The 6,682-nt window shown below is 41.0% G+C and overlaps 1 long non-coding RNA gene across 1 annotated transcript in view; it reads left to right on the top strand.

Moving 5' to 3' along the window:
• LOC116707387 (uncharacterized) overlaps nt 1-5,497 on the top strand; it is a 7,553-nt gene extending 2,056 nt beyond the window's left edge. The window contains exons 3-4 of the long non-coding RNA XR_004336498.1: nt 1,145-1,246; nt 4,847-5,497. This is a non-coding gene — a long non-coding RNA (uncharacterized LOC116707387). The remainder of the gene's footprint in view (nt 1-1,144; nt 1,247-4,846) is intronic.
• Nucleotides 5,498-6,682: the final 1,185 nt, after the last annotated feature.

Raw genomic sequence — 6,682 nt, 5'->3', positions numbered from 1 at the left:
CTGAGCATGCGCAACTCACATCTGCACTCGACCAGAGCCGGTCTGACTCGACTCTCATTGGGTATGACATGTTATGCTGTAAACTGTTTAAATCTGAGCATGTGCGACTCAAATGTGCACTCGACTTACATTGGGTAGTGACAGACAATATTCTGTTCTTACATTTTGGTAAAACAGAGGCCATTTTGTTTGGCTCAAAATACAGATTGATTAGATACTTGGAATTTAGGGTCATTTTGAATAAGGTTGTGGTCAGTGCAAAAGCGTAAGTAAAATACATGGGTTGCATCCTTGAAAGCAACTTGGATGGCGGAATATGGTCAACAAGATTCTGAGTTCACCGGGCTCACAAAATTTTTAGCCAGAAACTTGAAGATTTAGATGATCCTTTTAGCCAACGCCTTAATTTTAATTCATTTTGATTTTTATGTCCTTCCTGGTTTGAAGGCCTAACAAACCGACTTTAAGAGAGGCTGCAAAAAGCACAGAATAAAGTAATAAGAGTAATTCTGAACTTGGGCTATAGGTCTCATATAGGTAGGTCCCAATTTGTTGAACTCGACTGTTGACTCTCGTGTTATTATGTCAAGGCTGACCATGATCCATAAAATATTGTTTGGAAGTGTCCCAATTTTTATTTTGTGTCTTATTACTAAGGTAAGGACGCCCACAATTTTTATACTCGTGGCAGCATATTAGACCTTTGTCCTTATCTATTTAAGACAGTGTTGGGGAAAGGAACCTTCGCCTATATAGTGGCAGTTCAGTTGAACAAGTTAGACTGGCAAATTAAAGTAATTCAGCATGAACATGGTTACTAGAGAGGGTAGCAGAATGGATCAAGGGGTCTTTTACTGTTTTTATTTTTATTTATTTAGGAAAAATAGTTTCCTTCCATCTTGGTTGATCAGCTCAATTCCCTGCTGAATTTTCCATTTATTTCAGTGTAGCATAGCAGTGAGTTTTTGGCTTAACAATAGCTGCATAAATGTATTAGCTATGGGTTGTGAAGGAATGGTTTTGTGTTTTGTGTTTTGTGTAACGCTGGCCTTGTAACAGCCCTGAGTGTATTGCGGAAAACATGCTATTATTGACCTTTTCGACGTGCGTGCGTGTGTGTGTGTGTGTGTTTGCGTTTGCGCAGATGGAACATCTGGAAAGTTGGTAACTTTGCTACTCTACAGACGGAGAGCGAGGAGAGCATGGCAACGGACACATAAAAAAAAAACTCCAGAGACAACTAAAGGTGAGTTCACACAGAGTTCACTCGATTGCTGCAGATGATGGCTCGCTGTATTTTACCTGGGTCAAGTTAGGTTTTGTTTCATGTAAATACAACATAAATGCCAAAATAATGAATTTGCTCAGTACAGAATATTCTTAAACTTGTACTTTGATCATGGTCTCTGAAGAAAGACGAGAGAATTAGCAGACTCTTAGGGGACATCATTAGAAATATTTTTAGCTTTTGACCTACAGAGAGTCTGCCTACAACACATTTTACAGTGACAGCTAAAACAGTTTTTGGCCTCCCCTCAGGATGCACAAAATGTGGTGCTAATATTACAAAATGCACAGCTCTGCCTGAATAAACACCCCAGCAGTTCTAACATGAACATAACACAGAAGAGACGACTTGATATTTGTCTGATTGCAGGATAAGGAGTGTGATACAGTAGATTACTACAATAACATGATTGACCAATTCAAGAGGATCAGCCCTCTCAGCAATGAGACGCAGATAACGATTGGAACTAAAATGTCTATTATTTTGTCTTAAGATAATAATTTTTGTCCAAATACCTCATTCTACCTTGCCATGTGTTGTCTTCAAACTTTAGATTACTCACTTGAAATGCTGGGTGTGATTCTTCTGCACAGAGCTACGCCATACCGGCTGGTGATGCTGTTAAGGGATAATGATCATCTGGCAAATGACCAAGTCTTTTTTTAGAATTCAGTTTATTACTGTTGTTAGTCCAATCTGCTCTTCTTTATGTTTTGTTCAGCTGCCTTCTATCCAAGGTCTTTCGCTCAGTCTCGTTTCTCCATCAATGTCTGTAGCTCCATTACCAGAGGACCATCCAGACCTTTAGTGCACTCTGTCACTGTGGGAAAGTGACACCACATTGGAAAGCATACACATTGCCTCTAAAGACAAATCTCCTACTTTAATACCATCATCTCTGTCCTGGCTCATCCTCTCCATTTTGTCAGAATTGGCTGTGGAATTGCCAAAGAGACTTGACTTGTTTTGACAAGAAGCCAAAAGCAACCAAATATGATCGGTTGTTGGCGATGGGTCTTATCCTCAATGATGTAACTTTTTGAAAGAGCCTTCCTGAGCTCACAGCACTCACGGAATAAATGAAAATAGAGGATTAGATCTTAAGCTTCGCCACGAAAAAGCAAAGGTAGAAAAAAATGAAGAAAGTAAAAGAAAATAGGGATAGAAAATGCATCTTTCATCATCTCTTTGCTCAGTGTGTCCTCTGGTTGTTATGGTAATCGGTGAGGGTAATGAAAGAGAAAGAAACACATTGCGGAAGATGGCAAGGAGTCTGTATTAAACATGGGTGTATTCGCCTTGTGGTTAATGTCAAGTGTGGCTAAGGTACCTGGGTCTCTAAGGGGTTGCAGAGTGAGAGCACTGTTACTGTGATTAAAACAGTGGAGAACAGCCAGAGGGTGATAGTTGGCACAGATTCTGCTCCATCTCCTCCCTCTTTATTTCACCCTCAATCCCTCTCCTCTCAGTGCCAGATGTCAGTTTGTGTGCTAATGATGCTCCCGTACAGAGCTCAGAGCAGAGTGATATACCTGTCATGCCTAGATATCTCTCTTTTCAAATGTAAGCAGTTCACATATGGCCTAGTTTTGTATATTTTGGTTGTTACACAGGATAAGCAACTCATGATCCATAAACATTCACTTTTTTAATACATTATAGTTACCTCTGTGGCATGCTGCGGTCATTAATACCACTTTATCAAAAACAGACCCCATCCCTGAGAGTTTAACAAACCTTTGTTCACCCACATTTGGTCTTGGGTCTTGTCGCTGTCCAAACAAGACCCAGATCTGCTATTTTAGTTCCAAATACATCACTACTAATAGTGTACATTGACAGTGTTGCTGCCCTCAGTTCATTAAAAGTGGTTGCTGCAACATTTTACATTTAAAGTGACCATGGGTAACTTTTTAATGTATCTGAAGCTCTGTCATTATTCATTTAATGGTCTTAAATGACCTGTTACAGCAAACAAGACTAATTAGCCAGATAAAAGGAAGCAGGAAATATCTTTCTATAGGCCTAATTATATTTTAAAGTTATTTTAGAAGTGATCTGTTGTAGTTACGGCTCATATTGGAGCCGGACCATCAGGAAATTAAACAAACTAAAAGTTAAAAGGGAAGGTGAAAGATAACCGGAGATAAGTGAGTCATACTCAGTCGGGCTATCAATATATGGAGACAATTAACGTAACAGGATTGTAAATAATTGAATACCCTGCCTGAATTGGCCCTCAGGTATGTCATTTGTCTATTTCATTTATAAAATAACTTGTGTGATGTGGTTGTATGTCTGTAGCCCACATTAAATTACGTCCCCCTTCCATTTAGAGCAGAGGTTTTATTCCTTTTAGTCTATGTTTGTGTTGGCCTACTAATTTTTTCCCTTGTCTCTCTGTAACGTTACTTGTGTAAAGTGACCGTGCATTTCATGAAATGCGCTATATTAATCATTAGTTGCTACAACGAACTATTAATGCTTTTGCTCGTGATAGTGATACTGTTTTTAGCTCACAAGACATAGAAAGTAGGCTAAGTTGCCATGCAACAATGCATCTGTAACATATTTTTCTATTGAAAATGAAGGCTTTCTCGGGCGATTTCTAGCACACCCAGTAAGAGCGTGTGCCCCATGTAGGCTGAGTCCTTTGCAGCGGGGCCCAGGTTTGAGTCTGACTTGTGGCCCTTTGCTGCGTGTCATACCCCATCTCTCTCCCACCTTTCCTGTCTATCCACTGTCACTAATAAAGGGAAACAATGCCCCAAAAAATAATCTTTCAAAAAAAAAAGAAAATTAAGGATTTCTATCTGAGCAAAACATTTATTGCAACTGTATGACCTCTCTGTAACGCTTACTCAAGCGAGTAATCTACAGTGGACAGGGCAATAAAGCACCGTAAAGAAAATACCTTTACAACAGCAGATTAAAAAAGAAATGCTAAAAAACGCTACCACTTTTGTCCAAAGCGGCCCCTAGAATCAAGACAAACTGAAATTTACATATAGCCAATTTAAGATAGAACATGCCAGTTTTTCACCTGTCTATTATTAATCTTTTCTTGGATGTTATCAAACCTCTAAAATGTGCAAATAGTGTGCGTTCATAGTTGAGTAGTGTCTAATGAACAAAGCAGGTCATCACAACTTACCTGCAAGTTTTCACACAAATTTTCCAACAACTCACTAATCCCCTTTTGTTATGCAGTTAACACTATGTCACTTCCAGCAGAGAGGATTTCCAAGTCATAAGTCCTAATATATTTAAAATGACTTAATGTCATGATGTAGCATTTATTACCAAAATGCTCTATAAGAAACCTGTATGTAATATTGTTAGATGTTTAAGTCAGCTGGGAGTTGTTAGCATTACCTGGCAAATCAAGTAACAACATTACTGATGCATTATGCCTATACTCTTCACTTTGATTAACAAACACTTTTATTTATTTTTTAAATATTATTATTTTATGGATGCCCTGTGGACTTGAGTTATAATTTTGTATAGAATGCATGCTTTGCTTTTGATTATACATCCAATGCCCCCTTCTTTCAGGAACTGTACGCAGATCTGCGATGAGCTACGGTGCTCCTTTGACCAAACTGGCAGTGCATTCACCCTTGTGAAGATCATATCACTGGGACTCGACAAGTTTCCTGATGGATCTGTGAGATTTCTGGAGCTGTCTATAGAACAGGTCCAGTCTCTTCCTCTACACTGGTTCTCAGTTGACTTTGTCTTGCTCTTCCAGCTTCATTCTGACACTCACCTGTCTTCTGAAAAATGGGTTTAGTTTATTGTAGTTTATCAGTTTATAATATCCCCCTTAAGTAACTGTACAGTAAAAGGAGCAGCTTTACCCTCTACGGCTAATTTCCAGCTGTAGTCCCCGGTCAGCTGACAATAACATCCTAAAATACAATGGTTAACATACGGAGACAGCCGCTCTAATGTAGATAAGTCCAGATGTGGGCTGTGCATCTGCCTTTTGTTTAACTAATTTTAGATTTGTGCCTGCTATGATTTAAAACTTGTGTTTCCGCTTCAAATTTTCACCATTCTTCTTTCCCCATTTGTCTTCATCTCTCTTCGCACCCCGATAAAAAGGTCACCAGCATTAGTGTTTGAATTCTCCATGGCTAAGTTATTCATTTGACCTCGCTATCTGTCAGTACAGTCCAGCTCTCCCGAGTCAGCTACATGAGACTCTTGTTATGGTTCCAGGGGTCAGAGGGCAAAATGGATATTCTTTCAAATTGCATTTATCCCACAACCCTGGTCTTTGCTTGCATGTATGTGTATGTGAGCCTGTACCTCTTGCATACACTATCAGAGCCATATCAGGGTATCAAAGACTGAAGTGCTGCTGGGAATGATGAATGGCTGCCAGGTGCTAAGGTCCATCTGGTCATCACCTCAGGTAAGGGCTTGTGGCCCTGCTGGCAGAGGAACAGAAAGGGTTAAGAAGCTATAGCGGCTCATATAGCCTTGTAACCCATAGCCGCTGGCAGCAGCTCATCAGCTTATTCCTCAACATCTCTGAGGGCCAGTGTGGATCAGGTCAGGAGCTCAGTCAGGCAAGCGGTGGGGGAAATGGAGACAAGGCTTAATTTCCTACAGACCAATAGTGGGACTGGGGGGGGGGGGGGGGGGGGGGGGCGACAGGCTGACTGGCTCCATGGCTTCCTTCCTCTCTGCCTACAGGCCTTCTGTCCCGGGGCAGCAGAACCAGCTCGTTGAGCAGCCCTGTCTGCCTGTCAACCAGTGTCAGCATCAATGCTGCCCGTTCTCCCTCTCCACATCACGCTCGTCACGCAGCCCAGCACTCACTGAGGTTACAATAGTGCAGATTTAGTGTGTGAATAACCTTGGCCTAGGGAGGTGTCAAAGGTGTTTTTATGCAGACCTCCCAGTAATCCCCACTCACTCCCACAAAGCTAACCACAGTTCACTGACAAGTCATGTCATGAAGAGGGAGGGGAGGTAGACCAGGGAACACTTTAAAGCAACGTCAGTACAAAAGTTCCCGGTCTCTTATGTGCCCAAGCTGCGGCACTCAATAGTTGCTAAGATCAATAGTTTCCTGCCTCTAATGCCGGCTCATATCATCATATAAAAAAGTTGCTGTTGGTTTTGATGAAGAGAAAAAGAAACATTGCATCTTGTCTGTTTTTTTAACACTACACTGTGGCTTTGGCATTTGGTATAGTAGCGTCTTGAGGGAATTGCCAAGGCAGGGCGTGAGGCTGGTCATTGACAGTGCACCCTACAAATGTAAGGGTCTCTACTGTGTGAGGTGAGAAGATAGACTCGAAGGCCTGGCTGGGTTAGGGGGTCAAAGGTCAATCAACTTTAAAGATCAAATTTCATAATAGAGGAGGTGATGGAAGA

This window comes from Etheostoma spectabile, chromosome 19 (genome assembly GCF_008692095.1).
Source record: "Etheostoma spectabile isolate EspeVRDwgs_2016 chromosome 19, UIUC_Espe_1.0, whole genome shotgun sequence".
NCBI lineage: Eukaryota > Metazoa > Chordata > Actinopteri > Perciformes > Percidae > Etheostoma > Etheostoma spectabile.
Note: the sequence above shows the minus strand (reverse complement) of the source record. Positions and strands in the feature narration are given on the sequence as shown.